At 44.4% G+C, this 22,654-nt stretch overlaps 1 long non-coding RNA gene and 1 pseudogene across 1 annotated transcript in view; both read left to right on the plus strand.

Moving 5' to 3' along the window:
- LOC136397831 (uncharacterized) overlaps positions 1-22,654 on the plus strand; it is a 66,624-nt gene that overhangs the window by 16,134 nt on the left and 27,836 nt on the right. The window lies entirely within an intron of this gene.
- Positions 7,798-21,190, plus strand: LOC136397374 (galactose-1-phosphate uridylyltransferase pseudogene; annotated as a pseudogene).

Here is a 22,654-nt window from a genome sequence, read left to right on the forward strand (position 1 = left end):
GTCTGTTGCTTAATTTTTACTAAATTTTGCTTTACAGAGATACATAACTTTTTCTTGTTTGAGGAAAGTTGGCTAATACCTTTAATGTTTGCGAGGTGGGGGTGTCGTGGAGAGGCTCAGGAGCTCTTGGTGAGGTAGCCATTGCCTCTTCACCATCATGTTCGCTATTCAGGGTGGCGCACGCTCTGTGAGTGGCCACGTGCTGATCCGGGCGGCTAAGCGCAGATGCGGGCTGAACTTGTTCTTGAGGATCACGTGCCCAAGCTGCTCAGGGTGGCCTGTGTGTTCTTGGATGGTGGTCAGCATATAGGAGGAGGCCAACTTTCACTGGCTGGATGTTTGCTTCTTGACGACTACCATACCTTTGCCATTGGCCCCGGCTCCATGCCCAGACTAGCGGTGAATCAACCTGTTGTAGCATAAGGAATTGCAGGCCTTGGGTCATTGGGCTTCGTGCTGCCCTCAGCTTGCTCCTCTTGATCAGGAGTTGGAGCATGCCCACTACCACCCACTGTTGGTGCATGGACATGGGTAGCTCCTTTCACTTCGGCAGCCTGAAAGAGGGCCAGCGAACACTCCATTTTATGTGGTTCAGTCTGTTATTATTTTCCTGACACCCAGGTTTTTGGCTTGCATAGAGTGTACCCTCCCAATTACAAAAATATTCTCACGTATCTTTCCTCCTAGTCTTTTATAATTTTATTTTTTAGATTTTGAATACCAATTTCATAGGGATTTATTTTTGTTTATGATTTGAAGTGTGGGGAGGTTATTTTGTCTCTAAATGGCCAACAATTTTTCCTGGCATCATTTATTAAGCAGTCCACCTTTTCTTAGTAAAATGATATATTCAGCTTGTGAGTTTCATGTTGGAGAAGTTGGAAGGGGTGGAATAGGGAATTTTGGTTGGAATGTGGAGTGAGCATACTGACCCACAGCTCAGCCTTTCAGATGCCCTGTGACTTCAAGGCTGAGGGCTGGCGGGAGCTCAGAGCTTTTAGAGAACAGGAGGTAGAAACAGGAGGGGTCAGGTGGGCAGCGGAAAGAGTGGAGGGGCCGCAGAGCTGGAAAGAGGAGGTGTCAGTGCAGAGCTAAGGAGTTGCTCAGAACAAGTGGATCTAGCTCATGTCCAGCTAATGGCAAGGCAGATGCCCACACTAGATGTGGGCCAGGCTTGCTGGCTGGCAAGGTGCATGGGCACTGGGGGAGTCAGGCTCAGGTGGGTATTTGCCTATTGAGAAACTGTGACCTGCAGTATAAAAAGTAGACATGTGACCCAGGTAAGAAAAAACTGATTTTAGCAGGAATAGACACAACCTACAAGAAGGAGCCTGACTTAGGAGGTGGAGTGAAACCAGCTGGTTAGAGGGGCCATCAAGCCTGCTAAGGGGGCGGGCCCCCCGAGGGCCAACCCAAGAGCCCCTTTCCAAGAAGGCTTTCTAGGGAACCAGGACTTCTGTCCTGCCACCGGGAGACTTTGAGGTGAGACCCAGAAGGTCCCAGCACTCTTCCTCCTAGGTTCATGGCAGATGGCTGCTGGGCCAGCCCCACGGACTGTGCAAGTAGGTGCTCAGGGCCCTTTGCTCAGAAGGCCCCCTGTGTTCTAAGGCTCTGCGGTCTCCATGTTGTAATTCCTAATAGCTTCTGAACAAGGGCCATGTGTGTTCATTTTGCACTGGGCCCACATGTTCTGTGGCCAGGCCAGGGTCTCATGAGCAACTCCAGCATGTTTCCTGGGTGCCCAGATGTTGATTGTAGTCCCTGAACACGGGGCCTCAGGGAGCCTTGCTGAATGGCAGCACCAGCAGAAGATGAAATGTAGTTGCCTTTCGGGAACTTAGACGGGACGGCTCCTGATTGCTTCATGACTCATGAAATGTAATTTAAAACCAGCTTAGAGAAATTAAGGAGCAGTAATGAAATTCTGTCCCAGTAAAGACCTCCAGCCACATGGCTCACTGTGCTTGGCTGTGTTCTCTGTACTACAAGGACCTGCAGAGACAGGAGGCCACCAGCAGGAGGCCTGGGTGCACTACAGAACCGATGGTCAGACATGCACTTGTTCTACATGGTTCCTAGAACTGAGTCTGGTGGCTCAAGGACCACTGGGAGACCTCTTTGTTGCAATCTAAGATGCACTACAGTACAGGGAGTGGGCTGTTGTACAACCTTTCCAGTTCATCCCTCATCCCTGGGATCCTAGGGATTGGGGAAATGATGTGTTCCAGATCCTTCTCTCACCATCCCACTGTGTCCTGCTACTTTTTTGGTACTCCTTATGCAGGCAGCATTGCATAGCCTCAGGATCCTGGAGACTCAGAGGGTGTTTGCATCATCACCTATCCAGCAGGATCAGGTACCCCATGAAGGAGGAAAATGCTGCCCAATTATCAGGAAACCATCAAGAGACATGATGACAACTCATGTCCTCCCCAGTGGCTCCTGAATCCACAGTTATCTGGTGAGTTCTCCTCCTGGATTTCATGGATCAGGTTCTAGCCAAGGACAGCTCACTGAGATTGGGTTGAGGGACGCTTGTTGCAGGGTCCTGGGACTCTGGTAGCCCAAGCACATGATGGCCTGTAAAATGGAACACCCAGAACATGTAGCTCTAGGTGCCTCTCTGTTGTTTTATGGTCAAGCCACCTATGGGTCAGTTGTTCATAATGTGTCAATGCTCATAAAGATACTGGCACGGGGGAAGGAGCTTTGACTTTGTAGCATGCTCAGTATGAACTAAGATGGCACCATAAGGGGTGAAGTCTAGCCTGGGAAAAGAATCAGATTGGATAAGGAACACAGAAATCTGGAAAATCTAGGAAATGGATTGGCTCAGGGGAGGACCCAATACAAGTGAAAGATTGGGAAATTGATTGGTTGGCTTGAAGGGCACCTGGTCCTTACCATGACCAAGATAATATATTCAGAGCCTAACAAAGCTCTCTCTCTTTCACCTAGTAACACACACTCGCTCTGATTCACTTGCATTCTCTCTTCGTAGCAGCCATGTGGACCTAGCAGCCACTTGGGACCTCGGGTAGACCATGCGGGCTCTGGGCAGGGACCTGGGCACAGGCCAGCGGGAGAGCAGCCGGGAGCACAGACTAAGCTAGCCAGCACTGGACTGCATGAATGACACAATTTGTGGATCCTGGCCTTTGTTATGGGTGAAGGCTGGACTTTTTTCTGCAGTGGGGCGGACAGAAATGAGACACTGGGAACCCAGAGGCAGTCCTTTTATTTTGTTTCTACAATATATCTTGCCGCAGAGCCTCAACCTCCCATACACGAGTCTGCTGAAATGCTTTTCTTGCGACTCGGTGGGAGGATTTGATTTCCACTGATATCAGTATGGAGGGGAGGGGTACTGGGTGAGCCGTGTAGACCACAATAACTGCTATGCCTCACACAGTCTAGCCAAACCTAGAATGGGAACATCCAGGATGATCCAAGAGAAATTTCTTTTTAACTGGAGGACTTCTCAGGGCCTTTGGTGATGCTATGTAAATATCAGAAATGTGCTTTGTAAATATCTCAAATGACATAAAGCAGGCAGTCTATGCTAAAAGGAGATGGTGGTGGAAACATCTCAGCTGTTTCTTTTCTTGGAGAATTTCATAGACCCAGAGTTCTAAAGAAAGCAATTTGGGACCAAACATGAATATTATAGAAGATTAGAAGGAATATGTTAAAATGGGCTGAAAGATAAGTGACATGTAGATTGTAAATTTAAAAAATGAGGAAAGGTCCCCATTTGGGAGGAGAGGAGTGGTCAGAAGGAGACATGTGGTGCATGCTGGGCTGACCGGCCAGGGCTGGCTGGTGGTGCTGCGGCTTGTTAGAGCCTTGGTGGCCAGACCACGGCGCTGGGCCCTTCACCTGTGGGCAGCGTGCTTGGGTGTATGTCTGTGTGTGTCTGTGACTGTGTGTCTGTGAGTGAGTCTCTGAGTGTGTCTGTGTGTGTACAACCCTGTGGGGGCTAAAAAATATTATTACTTTTCTCCCACCTTCTAAGTTCTTCCGGCTGGGCTAATAATCACATTAACAGAGACAGATTAACAAGAGAATATCAAAGTTTTGGTCCATGTGCACAGGGAATCCACATAGGCATGGAAATTCCCAAGATGCTGAGGTGACATTGGGGTATATGAGACATTTTGGACAAAGGAGGAAAAGGAGGAGCACTGGGTATTAGATGTCAGAAGTGAGAAGAGGTGATTTACAGGTAGTTGAGAAAGAGGGGAACACGCAGGGCGGGCAAGTCCTTGCTAGGCAACATAGACCATAGAACACGGGGTATCTGACTGACAGGCACCTGCCTGAGCCTTCTTGTTTACCACTCTCAATTCAAAGCAGGCCAAGGCAGTATCCTAAAATTCCCTTTCTGAAGCAAGTTTTTTTTTTTAATCTCTTGCACAGGAAAGTGGGGAGGGTCAGAGGTTCTTTCTGAGTCTTGTTTTTTAATAAACTGCTTAAAATCAATATCTCAAAAAGACAGCTTCAAAGTGACAAAACTTTGGTTCTCTCAAAGTGTGTGTGAGAGAGAGAGAGAGAGAGAGAGAGAGAGTCTGTGTGTGTCTCTGTGTTGCTTAGAGATTTTGAGCAGAGGATAGGATGGTGAATTGCAGCTTTAGAAAAATAGCTTTGTGGGGAGAATTAAAGTAAAGACATACTGAAGTCTTGTACCTTCCTGGAAGTTACCCCCATCATCGCGGAAGCTCAGTGTGGCTCGGAAGTAATGGGTTCGACCATGGTGGGACAGCAGAACAGACACACAAGCCACTGGGAGCATAGAAGTGGCCGTGTGGAGAACTGGTTGAACTGTGAGACTGCAGGTCACCTATGTCACCACTGACGTTTTGAGAACTCAGAACAAATGGCAATACCTGGGCCAGCTGTACAGATGGGTCAGGGGAATGACTGTGATTGCATGAGGGGTGGGCATGGAGGGGAAGTAGTTTCTCTCACCCAAGCATTAAGAATATTACAGAGGGGTTCCCCCTGTTCCCCTCAAGTGTGTATTGGCTGAGCAGCCATCAAAGACAAACAGGGACACCTGCATGTTAGGAGCACACTGTGGTGGTGCACCTGGCTGACCACTGCAGCGGGGCCAGCTCCTTTGGCCAGTTGTCCATGTAGAGAGACTGTGTCATGTCAGGAGAAGCCGTGGTCATAGGCAGGCCTCCCTGCTGTGATGGACAGCTCACCATTGCTGGTTGAGAGCTACAATCCCAGATGCTATCATTTAATATGCAATGAATAAGGCTTATTTCCATAGGAGCTGGCTCTTTAAAACAAGTGAATTTCTTGCCATTTGGAACCAGCAAAACCTACTGTTCACTTGTCCTGCAATCTCACAACTTTGCATGTTGAAGTTGTTAATAAAAAAAGAAGATGATAATTTGAACAAGCCCTGTGGTTTGGAAGTCACTGAGTTTGGGGCTTAATGTTCACACATGAGATGGAGAGCATTTGAGGAACAGTGTTTCTTAGACTAAGGGTTGATGTTTGGATTTAATGCGGCAACTCCAGACGGTCGCCCAGAGAAACCTAGTCAGCCTCTGTCCTCCACACATTCCCTCTGGTGCTCTCCTCCCATGCACACGGGTATGTGTGTTCACACATCCTCTCTCCTGTGCTCTCAGATGCAGACATTTGGCCACTCGAGATCTTAATCCCCCTCTATCCAGGCATTTACTAGCACCAACTGATGGAGGTTTTTAGTACATAGAAGGGTAGACATTACAGTTATCTTACATTGCAAAGAAAACCAGAATAGATTTAAAAATATATCTCTGCACTGCAATGAGGAAGTCGTGAGATTTGAGCAAAGTGAAAAACCACAGATATCTCAATAAGCACCATAGGTACGGATAAGGATGCAGCAACGAACCAGGAAGGAATGTGGTGGAAATAGTGTGCCGCCTCGAAGACTGATGAGGACGTGGAGGCAGGAAGGAACGCACTGAAGTGGGTTCAGGTCCGTGTGAGCTGCAGCTCAGGGGGAGAAGGACAGACCATGGGCTAATGAAAAGGAGGCTGCATCTGGAGAGGAAAGCTGGTTTGAGGTGCAGCCCTGGTGACACTGGTTGTCCAGGTGCAGGGTCGGCAGGTGCAGAGGCTTGGAGGTGAACAAGCCCAGGTTGTGCCATGAGGGTTGTTGGGTGTCGTTTGACTGGTGAATGAGTGCGCAAAGCTGGAGGTGCAGAACTCAGCAGGAAAAGCCAGTTTGTCCTGCTAAGGCCTGCTGTGACAAAAATATGCCTCTCACAGCATAGCTGTCAGGACATACACTTCTGCCAGGGTTGAAATTGCTTGAAACACAGCCAAAAATTTCCTGTTGGGTATTACACTTGGACCCGGTGTAGAAGCCAGAGCAAGAAGGACCCTCACTGTCCTTGCTGTGACTCAGCCAGGCCTCCACCTGGCTCACAACACCTGACAGTATCTAAAATCTCTCACCCAGAATTTGTCATTCTAGTAAGCATCCATAAAGAACTCTGGGGGCCAGGAAAGCTGTTCCAAAAGAAGAACTTGAAAATCGGACTTTAAGCAGCAAAATTGGTGACTTCCAAACCACAGGGCTTGTTTGAATTCTCCACAGAGTTCTTGATTAGCAACTTCAGTGTGCAAAGTCGTGAGCTTCTGGGACAGGCAGGTGAGCGAGTGGTGGGTTCTGCTGGTTCCAAAGATCAAAAAAGCAAAACAAAATAGACCTTGTTTTAAAGAGCCGGCTCCATTAGAATTGTCTTTATTGATCACATATTTCAGCATTTGTGTGGCTCTCAGTTTTCTACCTGGGGTCTTTCTTTTTGGGACACTGGCCATTTCCCTACCACCATGTACTTGTCGCAGGGTCAACATGGATTCAATAACTTCTCTGTGCAACTGTCCTGGCTAACACTGCGATGTGTGTGTGCACGTGCACTTCTGAGCTGTCATGAAGTCTGGGTTCTCTACCATTTTCAGTATTATTTAGGATTCCACTGTAAGGAGGACATTACTAAGTTTTGTGAAATCAAAGCTCTCATGTTGGTTGAGACCATGTGGGTTGAGGATCCAACAGGCTGGGCTGCTTCAGTCATATCTGATAGCCCAGAAGATAGAAAACCTGAACCCCTCGTTATTCAACGTAACCAAGAAAAAACAAAATGGTTTTGAAATGTGCATTTATCTGCTAAGGCTGCCATAACAAAATACTGTAGACTGGGGGGCTTAAACAACAGAATGCATTTGCTTACAGTTCTGGAGGCTGTAAGTCCAAGATCAGGGTATTGGTAGGTTTGCTTTCTTCTGCGGCCTCTCTTCCTGGCTTGTAGATGAATGCTTGCTTGTATTTCACGTGGTCCTCCATCTGTGCACACGTCTGTGTCCTATTCTCTTATAAGGACACCACTCATAGTGGAGTAGGGCTCACCCAGACATCCTCATTTTAACTTAATTACCTCTTTAAAGATCCCATTTCCAAAAATAGCCCTATTCTGAGGCCCTGCAGGTTAGGACTTCAACATATAAAATTTGTAGGAACACAGCCCATGGCAGTTTGTTTTTAGTAAACATTTACAAGATGAGCTTCCATGTATTTATCTTACCGATGGATGGATTATGTAGCCAGTGGCTACATGAAATGTTTGTCCAATTAACATCATCATGCTCATTATAAAGGTGAAAGCTGCATTCTTCATTGCTGGCTTCTGAGCTATTAAATCTGGCTGCTATAAATTCAGAATTTTGCTAGCAGCAGTGTCAAATCCCTTTCTGGTTTCAGAACACTTATCTCACTACAGATTTTGACCCATGGCCAAGTGCAAGCAGGTGAGATGATTCTCGTGCTTGTGGGAGCACAGGGGCTTCTAGTTCATTCCTGTAGGAAGGGGCTGTGTCACCTGCTGAATGGCCTGACCATTTGGTCCTTCTCACAGGGGCAGCTCTGGGGTCAGCCAGGCCATTGACCAGTTTCGCTGCCCTCACAGAGACCTAGTGATGCTCTGGACACAGCCTCACTCTCACAGGCAGCTCTGCGGGCATCAGAACACAGCTTCCAGCTGGCCCGCCTTCCACAGGCCCTTGTCTTCCAAAGGGTTAACTGTTTTTGGTGGTGCTTCTGGCCCACCTTCTGCCTGGATTTATAATTTTTGTTTATTTTAGTTAGCAATTTCTGACCTTCATTTCTCCCACGTGTTGTATTCATGTAGAAATTGATTGAGGTGAGGAATATCTGAATGAACAACATCGGTCTCCCCTAGACTTCTTTTTGGTCTTATGCTCAGAGCAGCACCCTCAGTCCTTCCTTGGACCACGCTGGTTCTTGACCCTGAAGTTTCACTGAGTGGGCTGGGGTCACCAGCCCGCTGATTAGTGGTCACTCAAGTTAGTATGATTTAGTTCCCATCCTTTAGGCTCAGCACCATTGTCTATGAGGTGGAGGTCAATGGTGACACCTGTTCCAGAGGCATCTGCCAGTGATAAACATAAAACTCTTCATACAGAGTTTGGTACCCAGTAGGGACATGGAAATGTAAACTCCATCACTATGGTTATTCTTTGCACCTGCTGTTGCATCTCACAAAGCCATTGTTGCTTTCCTAGACTCAGCCCTGGGCAGGGGCGGATTAAGGTCAGTTGAGGCCCCAGGCACAGAAGAAAATATTGAGCCCCTTAAAAAAAAGTGAGAGACAGGGGAAAAATATGTTAACCATATTTTTAAATAAATACAAAATATTATGTACTATTAATGTTGAAATTGCACATAAGAAACCAAACTTGGTGTTATTAGAAAAAAAGTGTAAAGCTGGGGTTTTGCGGGGCCCTTCAGAAGTCGGGGTCCAGGAAGTGTGCCCAGTGTACCCACCGTTAAATCTGCCTCTGCCTCCAGGGTTAGAGAGAACCCCATGACCAGCTTGTACAACCGCTGTATACCTCTGAAGATGTCTCCTTCAGTGGCCAGGGGCCAGGCCATTTGCTAATGGTTGGACAGTTCTAGTTTGAATTGAAACAGTCTGTTTACTGGAAATCTGCTAACTTCTGGTCCATGCTCTGACCCTTGGAACAGAATAGTTTGAGCTGGTTGTTCTCATGTCCTTGCAAGACAGTCCCAGATCAAAGCTCCTTGACTGCTTCACACCCAATGAACACATCTCCTCACTCCCACCTACATATTCTCAGCTGCTGCATCCTTAGAAAGAAACAAGGTGCTTTGGGTGAGGTCTGATCAGCTTAGAGCAGACAGGGTCCTATTAGGCACCGTGGAGTCCTTTGCTTAGTTGGTGGACACACATTGCACTTTTGTTAGTGTTGCATTTGTTGTAATGAAATTGTGTAAGTTTTTTTCCTCTTTAATTTCTGCCACAAAAAATTGGTCTTCAATATACTCTAAACTTATGGAGATAGGCCTTTTTTGTTTCCAAAAGTACATAACCTAATGATACTTTTATTTAACTCTATTTTGAAATACGTAAGCCATTATCTGCTCCCCTCAACGTTTTCCAGTATTGTGAGTCAGTGAATGCACTATCCCTGCAGGGGATGGGTCATCAGTAGATCTGAAAAACACACGGACTATAGTGCTGCCATGTCACTGAAAAGAGATGAACAAGACAGGGCTAAGGAGAGAGGTCTGGAGCATGACTGGAGGCAACATCATCAGAATTCTTGGGTCAGTCAACCAACAGCAAAATCACTGAACTTGTTACTGGCAATATCTGTCCATCTTGACTTCTAGGATTCTTGCTGCATGCCTTGCTGAAGTCTAGACAGGCTACTTCTCATGTGTCCTTGACATCCCTGTCTCAAGACTGGGACACAGAAAATGAGATCAACTAGATGTGGCCTGGTCCTGAGACTCACTACTTCCTTTTCTGGAGCCTTCTAAAGCATTATTGCTGGTGTTTTAGAATTTTCTCAAGGACAGCTATAAGTTTCAGTGTGTATGGAGTCACCTTCCTGCCCTTCATGGTCGCCAGAGTTGCCCGAGCTTTATGAACACATTAAAGGTCCAGCCTGGTGGCTCTTAGAGCTCATCTCCAGGGGATGGGCTGAAGGTCACTGAGGCAGGAGGTGGGGCCCAGTGCTCACCATCCATCTCCACCCTCATCCTGAGCCTCCATTGCCTCACGTACTGTTGGTTGTCCTTGTGATGGTTAATTTTCATGTGTCAAGTTGGCTAGGCCACTGCACCCACATATTTGTCCAAACATTATTGTAGATATTTCTGTAAAGTTAATTTTAATATGAGACTAATTTAAATCTGTTAGCATTTAGTAAGGCAGATTACTCTTCATAGTGGGTAGGCCTCATCTAATCAGTGGAAGGCCTGAACAAAAAAAAAGACTGTGGTCCCTCACAGAAGGAATTCTGCCAGCACACCGCCTTCAGGCTCAAACTGCAGCTCTTCCCTGGGTTTCAAGCCTGCCTGCCTACCCTCTGGAGTCGGGCCTGCCAAGCCTCCATAGCTGCATGAATTAATTTAAGATAAATCTTCCTCTGTCCACATGCACATCCTACTGGCTCTGCTTCTCTGGAGAACTCTGGTGACCACAGTCCTCTTCCTGGTGTTGACATTCCTTTGACAGAGAAGACAGATTACATAGAGTTCTGGCTCCTCTCACAACCCAAGCTCTTCTGTTTCTGGAAGCCCAGTTACACGGGTGCCTTCCTGAGAGGTTCCACCAGGTCTCTGTCGATTTCCAGTTACAACGCAAAATGAGCACCTGCTGTGTGTGGGTGCCAGCTCCCTTAGGCACCTCTCTCATGCTTTGTTTGTGCCCTCCCCCCGTGGGCTCTAACACTGGTTGACAGTCTGCGGAAGTATCTTCTCTTTGTCCTCATAGGATCACATTCTCCCCTAGAGGAGAACTGAACTCTTAAGACTCCTCCCATTTTGAGTCATCCTTTCCCAGGATCAGACTACACTTTTCAGCATCTGCTTTCCTGGAGAGCCTTCTGCTTCTCCCACCGGAAGGCAGCAAGCAGGGTAGTTACAAGCCCAGGTCAGGGGTCAGAGAGCCTTTGGTCTTCATCTAAAACAGTGTTTCCCAACCTTTTTTGTGCCATGCCCCACCTTAACCTTTCTAAAATTTTTATGTCCCCCCCTATGTAACATACATAATTTTTAACATTAAAAAATTGATTTGTTCACTTAATAAACATAAATGATAGGTTCTAGGAAGAAATCACTATGAAATTGTTAACAAAACACAGTAAGTAAAATTTCAAAACATATAATGAAAAACAGAAATTTAAATTCCAAATAATTTTAATACAGATTTTTCTATATTAATTTATTATTTTAATTTAGTGTGATCCTTGCGCTTGATGCTTGCTGCACAGAGATTTTATATTAGGTTCCAATTTGGTTAGCTTTAGTCTCAAGTCTCTACGTTGTGTTATATCCAGCCGATTTCTTTTTTTTACCAGTAAATCATTTACAGCACTAAATCCACATTCAGCTAAAAATGAAGATGGAAACGGTAGCAATAGTTTTCTTGCACATTTGGTTGAATTTGGGTATTTGATTTCTGTTTCCTCACAAAGCCATGCCATCGCTCCTTTGATATTAAATAAAGCTTTAACTGACTCATCATTTTGCAATTCTGCGAGTTCTTCTTGATACTGCATATTTGATATATCAGACAAATCCACTAACATTGGCTGCATCATCCATGTTGGGAAATCAATTTGTTTTAAATCAGAAAATCTTTCTTTTAAATCAGCCGATAGAATATTCAAATGATTGACAATAACAAGTAAAGCGGTATCAGTTACTTCACATTTTTGGAGCCAATGAAACTGTTTAAAGTTTTGTTGTTAATATGTTTCTGACATAACTCAATATTGGTAATGAAACCAAATATCTTTGCTTTTGCATCGACAAGAGTTTTATTTGTTCCTTGAAGTTGCTTATTTAATATATTTAGTTTTTCAAAGATATCGGCTAAATAACTCACAAATGCTTTACCATCTATTGTTAACAGATACTTCATTTCAGGTTTGTCGCTTAAAAATCACTAAGAGTATCAAACAGTTCCATAAACCTTTTCAAACCGTTTCCTTTAGATAGCCATCTTACTTCAGTATGAAGTAAAAGTCTCACATGGTCTTCATTTTGTTCTTCACAAAATAGCTTGAAAAGACGCTCACATTTGGCACTAGCTTTAATAGCATTAACACACTTTATTACTGTATGTAATACTTCATTCAGAACAGGCGAGATGTTTTTAGCTACCAAGTTTTCCCTATGAATAACACAATGCACAAGAATCATTTCTGGATTCGCATCTTTCATCAATTTTAAGCAGCCATTTTTCTTGCCCATCATATTGGGAGCACCATCTGCAGCACAAGATGTTATATTTTTCATTGGTATATCATTGACATCTAAGTAGTTTTTTAGCTTATTATATATATCTTTGGAGGTAGTGGTGCTTTCTAATCTTTTACAGAACAACATTTCTTCAGCAAAATGTCCTTTATCAATATATCTTATGTAAGTTATCAATACTGCCTCACTGTCTCTCAAAGTTGATTCATCCATTTGCAAGGAGAATTTTCTTGTTTTCAGCTTTTCAATAAGTTGTTTTTCAATATCCTCACTCATTTCGTCTATTCTTCTGCTAACAGTATTGTCACTGAGGGGCATAGCTTTTACATCTTTGTCATCTTTTTCAAGAACCGTTTTAAGAAATGCTGATATTGACGGTTTTATTAAATTCTCTCCTATAGTGTGATTTTCTCCAGTTTTAGCGATGAATAAAGAAATTTGATAACTAGCCTCAAGAACACGATTATTAGTTGAAGTATGAGCAGTAAATAGAGACTTTAATGTTGTTCTTTTTTCAAAATTTTTCTTTAAAGTTTTAAAGTAACTCAAATCTGAATTAATATGAGCACTATGTTTTGCCTTCAAATGTGCCTCAAGACGACCTCATTTCATTGATTTGTTGGTCAAGCATTGCTGGCATAAAAGACAAAAAGGAATCCGCTCATCGTGAACAGCGGGTATGAACCCAAATTTTAAATATTCCTCCGAATATTGATGAGTTTTTTTCTTGCTTGCACCACTCATTTTACTATGGGCTATAAGAAATAAAAACAAGATCAATTAAAAACTAATATTAAAATATGTGTTAAAATATATTCAATGTGACATAGAGTAAACGTATACTAAAAATTCATATTTATTTAAATATATATAACACATTTACTACACTACCACTGCAAATCAAAAGGTATCTATATTTTTTCCACTTGACAAAATTTTCTGGAAAGTTATGCTTCTAAAATTAAAATTGTCATGCATGCACTATTATAGCCCCAATAATATTTATAAAATATTAGTGCTTTCTAGCCCCGATGCAAGAAGTACTTAATAAAGAGTTTAATATTGATAAAAATAAAATCAAATACTTACCAATTATATTGATACAATATATATATGTATATTTATTAAATCAATGAGCTTTTACAACAGTTTTGACTGACACTTATTTCAAATTAACACCAACTGAATGATGTGAAACACTACAGAAGTTGCGATGGGCCAATTAGGTGAGAATAACTGCGTTGTTTAGCGAGTTTTTAAAACATCTGGGGTTCCCCGCGGCAGACGGCACACTCCGCGGTGAACCCAGGACGAAGTTTACTGACGACGCCAATCACCCAGTTGATATTTTGGTCTTGTCAAATGAAATTATACTTAATAATTATTTACCGCAATTATTTAAGAATTACATTTTTTGTTAAATTTGGCACCGATATCTAGCATTGCATTTAAATGGCCGAGGGCGAAAGAGTTAAAGTCGTGTTGAGTCCATTTTCAAATTGCCCCCCTTAACTATCCAATTGCCCCCCTGTGGGGCGTGGGCCCCACGTTGGGAAACACCGATCTAAAATCTGCCATGTGGTTGCAGTTAGATCTTGGATAGTGTTTAACCTTCCTGCATCTCAATGTTCTCATTTGTGAAGGGGCTTTTGATGGTGCTCACCTCCTGGGCTGGCTGTGAGGATTCAGTGAGAAGATGTATATCAAACACAGTGTGAACCACATGGGCTCAGGAAGGTTTGCTCAGCCCCATCAGACATGGTTCTCCTTGGGCTTCTGGGATGTTCCTTTCCTTTCTCCACTCTGCCATTCATCATTCCCTGTGGTTGTCTTTAGTGTTGTCCATAACACATGGTAGATTGTAATTGCCCAGGCTTTTTTAAGTTACACATGGCCATTAGACTTTCTTTGGCAGAAGAGAGAGAGAGAGAATGTGTTAGATGTGCAGTGTGAATGAAAAACAGATCTTTGTTGGGATAAGTTGCTGAGATATGTGAGGTGGTATTTGTTACACAGCAAAGCCTAGCCTGTGTTGATTGAGATACTCTTTAGTTTTGAAAATTGAAAATCTTGTAGCCAATACCATCATTAGATTGGTAGTATGTATAGATGGCATTTATTTATATGAATGTATTTGCATACATGTATATTAATATATAGATGTACAGAAATACATCTATACTTCTAAAGACTTATTTGAGGGCATTTTTTTAAATGGTCCAGTTTAACTTTCTATTATACACAGGAATTTGGGGCAAGTGGTATAATTGTCTAATCTACTCATAGGGACTGTAATTGGAAAATGGCCACAGAAATTAGAGCTGAGTGTCCAGTCCTAGGCTTGACCCCAAGTGAGATCCCAAGCACCCCTCCCCCATGTGCACTGAGAAGTAAGAGAACGTTGGTAGCAGTCACCTCCCCTGCAGCCTCGCCGCTTTCTATCTCACCCAGCACATGGCTCTTCAGCCCCATCCTGACTTGACCTCCTTCTCTCCTTTCCCCTTCACCCAACGTGGGGGCCTGGGGCCTTTCTCTTTTTCTTAGGTGGCTGGCAGTTTAACCTTCTTTTGCTTGCTCCAAATTTTCTCCCTTCTGTCCCTTTCAAACCTACCACAGTCACCACAGACATCTTCAGAATCCACCTTAGAAGGGATGGGGAGGGCATTTTATACAACTCAGTTTAATCAATAGCAGAATGTCCACAAGAATCAATCACCTCCTAACAGCATATGAGCTGCCCAGATGGTTCTGACCAGATGGGCTAATGGGAGTCCCTATAAAGGTGTTATCCACCTTGAGAGCGGATTGTTGGCCTGGCTTGAGAGGGTGTTGTCTGACCTCAGACACACTTAGAGAGGGTAGGCCTGTTTATTCTTGTTTGCGGGGATTCTGAGACTAGAATAACTGATTGTTCCGTGCTTTGACCAGCAGTGTACAACACTTTGTGTAAGTCTATTTAAAGACCATTGCTGTGCCCATGAGGATGCAGGAGGCCTTTCTCTCTCCCTCGGCCCAGAGCTATGGAGAGACGATCTCCAAGCCCCTAAGAAAAAAGGGAAGGGGAGGGAAAGGACTAGGGTTCCCAGCAGAGTGGGAAGGAGACCCCAACTCCCACGTTCCGTCTAAGGTTCTCTGCAGGACCAGAACACCAGAGAGAGACCGAAGCCAAATCCGCTTCCCCCTCTGCCAGACATCAGCTACTGTTACTGGCAGAGCTGCTGGAGCACATGTTTTTGGTGTGTAGAAACAATGAGCTTCTCGATCTCACAACCCACAGACCAGGGAGGGCTGACAACCACAAGCCTGAGTGTTCGTGGCAGAAGTAGCAATCCGTTCTTGAGAAACGTTGTTTGGAAGTTGAGCAGAATTTGTACATCTAGTAGTTTTGTTCTCCCAAAGACATAATAGTGCACATAGTTAAAAACAAATGCCTAGAGTTCTGGCTTTTTCAGAACCTCAGGCAAGTTACCTAACCTCTCAGAGCCTTGGTTTCATCACCTGCAGTGGAGACAGACCCATCTCCTGGCTCCAAACCTGATGCAGGGATGGTGCTCAGGCCAGTGCCCTGCAAGGATTAGTGGACAGCCAGAGTACCTCAGCTGTGCAGCTACAGGTGTCCTGCAGCTGGACTTGTGCCCATGACCTTTCACAGAGGCAGAAACGGCTTCTGAGAGTGCCCAGAGTCCCTCCAAGGCAGCGCGGGCTTCATCTGTCACCTGTGGTTGTCTTGTAGGGAAGGCAGGAGGGCACTGCTCTTAGTGTGGTTTGGGTCAGCTTTAGATGGAGTGACAAGTCACCAGCGGGTTCCTTTCCTCTCAGGGCTTTCTGAGGGGTGTTAGTATGGCTATAGTTTTTGTTTTATAAAAGTTCCCACCTACAGTTTGTTTCACAACTATTTTAAGAACTTCTTATAGATGAACCAGATCTTGTTGGCACTCAGGACAATTTACAGAGTCACTTCGTTGCAGCTGTGAGAGCCACAGGAACCCCACAAATGCACCTTGAAAATGAAAGCGAGTATTCAATGGGACCGAGAAGGAAGATCTTTGGGTAAATGGAAACGAGGATTCTGCCAATGGCTCCTCCTGGGTCTCTATGGATGGAAGCCCTTGACAGCTTGTAGGAAAAAACCTTCAAAATCATTCCCCAAGATTATGTGAATTTTGTAAATGAAATGATAATGACTACAGCTTAAGGAATTCTTCAGATCTAAAACTCATATTAAAATATCCTTGAATAACTGATTTAACATAAGAGTAAAGGAAGGCACGCCTGTGTGGCTCCTCACACCTCCACCTTCTACTAACTCTGCGTCTGGTTGGGGATTATTTGTCCAAGTGGATGTTACCTCAAATCACTGGAGTTAAACTGCAAACGAATCACACATAATGCAGATAAAAGTGATTGCACGTCCCAGTTTCTAGAACATGACTTGACTGTGAACCAGTCATTTGTTAACCCCACGTGACCCCTAAAAGGTCCAAGGCTCTGTCCACCCTCCTTGGGGCCTGTCTCCCTAGACCCCCTGAAGAAGCCAGACACCCCCCTCTGTCTCCTTCCCTTGGTTTGTGTAATTCCTGGCTCGCTGCTCAAGGCTCCACTTCTGTTAGAAGTTTGGTGTGAGCTACAGGCTTTACTCCTGACACCACTACTAAGCCATTATTGTGGGTTCGTGATTGCCCTTCTGAAAAGAGGTTGTTCCCAAGTTGCACCTGGGCATTTTAAAGTAAATGTGCTGCACATGCTTGGCAGACAGCATGTGCACATTAACTTCAGAGTAAAGAGTGAGTGTGTGGGGCTGGGGTGGGGGCGGTGTGGGCAAGGAAAACAATTTGCATGCTTGCTGACTGGCGAAACTGAAACCTGGCTGTGGGTGGGGTTGGTTTCCTAACGTCAGCCTGTCGCCCACTGACGCCCCCACTGACACGTGGTGCCCTCCCTCGCCCACAGGTCAGGGGGGATGGCCAGGCACAGGGGCTGGGGACCAAGTGGGAAGCAGAATGAACCCCTAGAGCTCAGGCCTGTGAGCGCCCTGGTCTCACTCTAGGAGGAAACACAGGGTGTCCTTTTTTGCCTGAAGCACCTTTGAACCTGGCTCAGTGCCATCTCATCTTGTATGACAAGGCAAGTCAGAAAAGTGGGTTAAATCGTTTTTAAAGAGTTATCTCTTCTTTTCTCTTTCCCTTGAGAGTCAGTTCTGAGTCAGCTTGTGCGCTCCAGAGCCTGACACCCAAGGGTCAGCATGGCTCATGGCCTGCAGCTCTTGTGTACCAGGAAGGCCCAGGCCTGGGGTCACGGCAGGAGTGCATGGGTGAGCACCTCCCCCTGCTGGAGCTGTAACCCTGGGGTGCTGCGAGTTCTTTCTGCTGGTAGGAATTTGACAATTACGTGAACTTAAAGTTTCTGTGCTGTGTGGCTAGCTGAAGCCTCTGAGAGGCGATGTGATTTTGGTGGAAGGGGGAATCATACCGGAATATCCCTGATCCAGGACTGCTCTTCCCTCAGTGCCGGCTTTTCCACTGTGAAGTGCATAGATAGACTCTCTGTAGAGCAGTGAGAATAGAAGCCTTTCCTAGCTGCTTCTGTTTGCTCCATCTTCAGCCAGCATGGGCCTGTCCTCTTGTTGGCAGAATGTTCTGGGAGTGGGCCCCACTCTGGAGGCCTCGGATCCATGATGTTCTCGTGGACCGGTGACATTCTTGGAGACTCTGAGCTCCACCTGCGTGTCAGCCATGAAAATAACTAAATAACGACACTGGCATTATGTATTCTATCATATAGGGGCTCTTTTAATGCAAATAATATAAATTCTTTTACATGTATTTAAAAAATTACCACATAATAAAAATATAACTAATATAATAATGTGGGGGAGGAGAGTGACTCAGACTCAGAAGATGAATGTCACAGCCCTGAGACCAGCCTTGTCACTGGGCAGGAGAGGCACAAAGAAGTGTCAGTTATAAACTTCAGTCATGGGTCTGTTTGGCCCCAGGATGAACATCATGGTACTACTTTTCATTCTACCATAATGAGTGTAGATTTCACCATCCACTTCTTATTTAAAAGTTTTTATTTTATGGAACATTGAAAAGAAGATAATTTACACAAGTGCATTTCTGTTAGGCATTTTTGGGGTGTTTACATGGAAAAGCTATGGATTAGGCCAAAGGAGAGAAGCAGGGGGACTTTCTTTAGTTAACTTAAAAATATTAATCAGTTTGTGTTACATTTCTTGTTGTGTTTTAGAAGAAGGAGGATAAACTAGTTTTAAAACTACAAATGGATTATGATGTCTGTTTATTTTCATAGACATTGTTACCTGGATGATTGTTATGACCCAAGCACCATGACACTCTAAAGCAGGGGTCTCAAACTCGCGGCCCACGGGACGCATGCGGCCCGCTGAACAATTTTATGCGGCCCGCAGACTAATCCATGAAGTTCAAAATATTTTGGATAAAATTAAGTAAGCCTAGGGGCCTACTTGTATTTTTCATTTCTCTAGCATCCTAGCTAGATATTAGCTTAGTTAACAGCAGTTGTGATGCGAACTACAGTTTCTGGTCGTTTTGTGACACTGAGTAAACTGCATGTACGATTGTGCTTGTTGTACTGATTTTTTTTTGTTTTCAACTGCAGTGAGAAAAGTGTTGCGTAACAGTTGCCTTTTGTAGACCTAGTGCGGCCCGCCGAATGGCTGTGATCTTGCTCTGCGGCCCACATGCTGAGTTGAGTTTGGGACCCCTGCTCTAAAGAGTAGAGCCCTTGTTCTTGGGAAGTTCACAGTTTGGAAGGGCAGACAATTATGAAAGATAATGTGATATCAACACTTCTGTTTTGCAAGGGTCAAATGTGTGCCAGGTTCTGGCCCAGTTTATCATGTGAATAATCCTCATAAAACCCATGAGTGAAGTCCTAGTATGATCCTCATTTTACAGATGAAGAAAATGAGGCACAGAGAGGTTAAGTAACTTGTCCAAGGTCACACAGCAAGTAGGTGATAGGGCCTGAATTTGAAGCTTGACTGGATTCCAGAACATATATGTCATGGAGCCATACTAGGAATGAAGCATGCAGGAGCACATAGAAGAACTTGGAGGGCTCTGTCTGCCGGTGTCTGAGGGGTGTTCAATGAGTAACTCATGTTTAGCTCAGCCGGGAAGGGTTGGGTACCAGTGTTGGATAAACACATAAGGTGACTTTTCCTTTTAGTGACAACAGAAGAAAAGTATAAAAGAGAGCTCCTTGTCCACACCTAGAGAGACACTCTGTTTGAACAGACCCTGGTTGTTTCTCATCCTCTAGATCTCAGGCTAGTGTTAGGTGGTTAAGGTTGGTGAGGATGGCATTCCTGCCCCACACAGTGACACATTGCTTCTCATACGTGTGACATAGGCATAAAATGAGCAAAAGAACACTGAAAAGAACATTTCATCAGGATAGGCTAATGGGGATTTCACTGGTTGGAACTAGAAAGCTTCCCAGTAAGTCATAAAAAAATACACTTTGGAACTCTCTGACGTGAGTAGCCCTCATCTGAAAGATGCAGGGACCACCTATGGGGAAGAGATGCCCTGCCCTTTGGCTGCTTTTAGTTAGAAAACTAACATTGGTTTGGCACCTACCAAGCCTAGCCTTGATCCTGTGGCATTGTATTGCTTCTTATTATGAACTGAATTGTGACCCACTTCAAATTCATATTGCTGAAGCCCTAACCCCTGTAAAGCAGGCTCCCGTTGTCTGCAGGGGATGTGAACCAAGAGCCTCAGTGGATGCCTGGAACCATGGATAGTACCAAACCTTATATATACAATGTTTTTTTTCCTCTACATACTTACTTTTTCACTTCAAGGAAGCACTTTGTGGCTTCTCTTTGGCACATTTGAATTGCCAGCAGCACTACTATTGCAGTGTGGGGACATTATTAAGTAAAATAAGAGTGACTTTAACACAAGCACTATGTTACCATGATGTAGTGACTAGCAGTCAGAGAGTGTATACAGTATAGAGACGCTGGACTAAAGGATGCGTCATGTTCTAGGTGGGATTGAGCAGGTTGTCAAGAGAGTTTATCACACTACTCAGAATGGTGCACAATTTAAAACTTATGTGGTGTTTATTTCTGGAACTTTCCATTTAATATTTTTGGACCTCAGTTGACCATGGGTAACTGAAACTACAGGAAGCAAAACCATGGACAAAGGGGGACTGTTGTATCTTGAATGTGACTATATTTAAAGGTAGGGTCTTTAAAGAAATAATTAAGTTAAAATGAGGTCATTCAAGTGGACGCTACTCCAGTATGTACAGTGTCCTTGTGAGAAGAGAAGATTAGGGCAGAGGCATATGGAAGGCTCATCAGAGTCAGCATGGAGAGCCCCTGTGATTGGAATATGGCCTCCAGGAGCTGCTCAGGAAGGAACGTCTGGTCCTAAGCTGTGAGCACTGGTCAGTGCTGTTTCCCTTCTGGGCAGTGTGGTCCTTCCAAGCACTGCTGCTGCCCCATTGGCATGTGCAGAGGCTGCCTGAACTGCCCCCACTGAGTGTGATGATCTAGCCTTCATTATGAAAAAGCCATTGACCAAGTACCACAACCTATTTGAGACATCCTTTCCCTACACCATGATGCAGGCATGGGGCTCCCATAGGATTCGAGGCCTGAGCCAACTGGGACCACTGGCCGCTGCATGGTTATTACCCACCACTCCTGCTCCCTGCCACTGTTTGGAAATCCATTGTTGGCTACAAAATCTTTGCCCAGGCTCAGAAGGACCTTATCTGTGAGCAGCTGTAGAGAGACTAAGGGCACTTTCTGAGGTTCATTACCACCTGGTATAGAAAGAGTGGGAGATAGCAGCCATCACCTGACCACGCTCACCCCAGGGTCTTCTGCCTGAGAGAAGCAAGGCCTAGGGTTTGTGCAGATGTGGGATCAATAACTTTAAAACTTGTCAAACTTAAAAGATATATATTTCATTTATTTTAATAAAGTTAGTACTGACAGTGTCCATTTAAAACCCATATGCCAGGCCAAAAAGTACAAATACAATAAAAAAAAAAGAGCAATGCTCTGTTGTATAAACTTCTGCATGAATAACTTTATTAACTCTAATGAAAATTCTATAAGCCAATGAGAGAGGCCTCAGAAGAAAATAAACTTGCAACACCTTGATCATAGACTTCTAGACTCTAGAATTTTGGGAACATAGATTTTTGTTATTTAAGCCACTTAGTGTATGGTCCTTAGTTGTGGCAACCTTTGTGACCAAATGCAAATGCCCTATGTAGTTTTGTTGAATAAAACATGGATAGATGAATGGGAGGAAGAAAATGTTTCATAACTAGGGCAAGAGCAAACCACTGGGGTCTTTCTCAACCTGGGTGGAGAATTTAAATTCAGTGTTGGCAGCAAGAGAGAGCAATAGAGGTCCCAGAGCAGGGGAATTCCATGCCCGAAGCAAAGTTGTAGGAAAACTGATCTGTAGGCTCTGGTGCTCTGAGCCAGTGCAAAGAGCCAGGACTGGGAACCGTATGAAAGCTTGACAAGGAGCTAGTGGATAAACTGGTGGGCACTGGTGAAATGCAGGGGCCCCTCTCCTTCCCTTTGTAATAGTATTCTCTCCTGGAGGGGCAGATAATGACCTCTGATGGACCAGGAAATTGGAATTCTATCGGGAGACAAGCCTACAAAGTCTCTGATCTGATTGGACAGAGGCTGGCTCCTCGCCTCTGTCCTCTTTGGTCATATTTCACAGCAAATAATATTAACCCTAAGTGAAAATTCCTGGTTTAAAGAGAATTAATATTTTTTTTAAATGGCTGGATGAGAAATAATGTTGAAAATGGAAGTCTAATGATGATATCACACAGTCCTCTGTCATTCCTTAGTCTTCTGTTTCAAAAACTCGTTCCATCTGGCTTTCTATTACTTTCTATTTTCACTTCCACTTTGATTTCCTTTATAGCTGTTGTGCAACTGTGAAGGTGTCTCTGAGGGACCAGTCTGGAAGCCTGGGGAGCCACCTCTGGGAGCAGGGTCTCGCATCGTGTTGAGGCATGGGGGCACTATGACAACTGCTCTCCATTGGATTTTATTGGGTCTCCTGGTGCATATTTCTGTGTCATTAGTTAAGTGGGATAACTGTTGATAAAACCAGGTACATTTATGAAGGAAGAAGAGTCCACAACTGTGGACCCTCTCTTTTAAGGGTGGGTAGTATATAATTGCAGAGGCATTTCTGACTTAATTAAGAGTCTCTGTTAAAAGTGACAGAAAACCCAATTTAAAGTGGTTTGGAATGTACCAGAATGTACCATGCCACATTAATAAGC

This window comes from Saccopteryx leptura, chromosome 3, assembly GCF_036850995.1.
Source record: "Saccopteryx leptura isolate mSacLep1 chromosome 3, mSacLep1_pri_phased_curated, whole genome shotgun sequence".
Classification (NCBI taxonomy): Eukaryota; Metazoa; Chordata; class Mammalia; order Chiroptera; family Emballonuridae; genus Saccopteryx; species Saccopteryx leptura.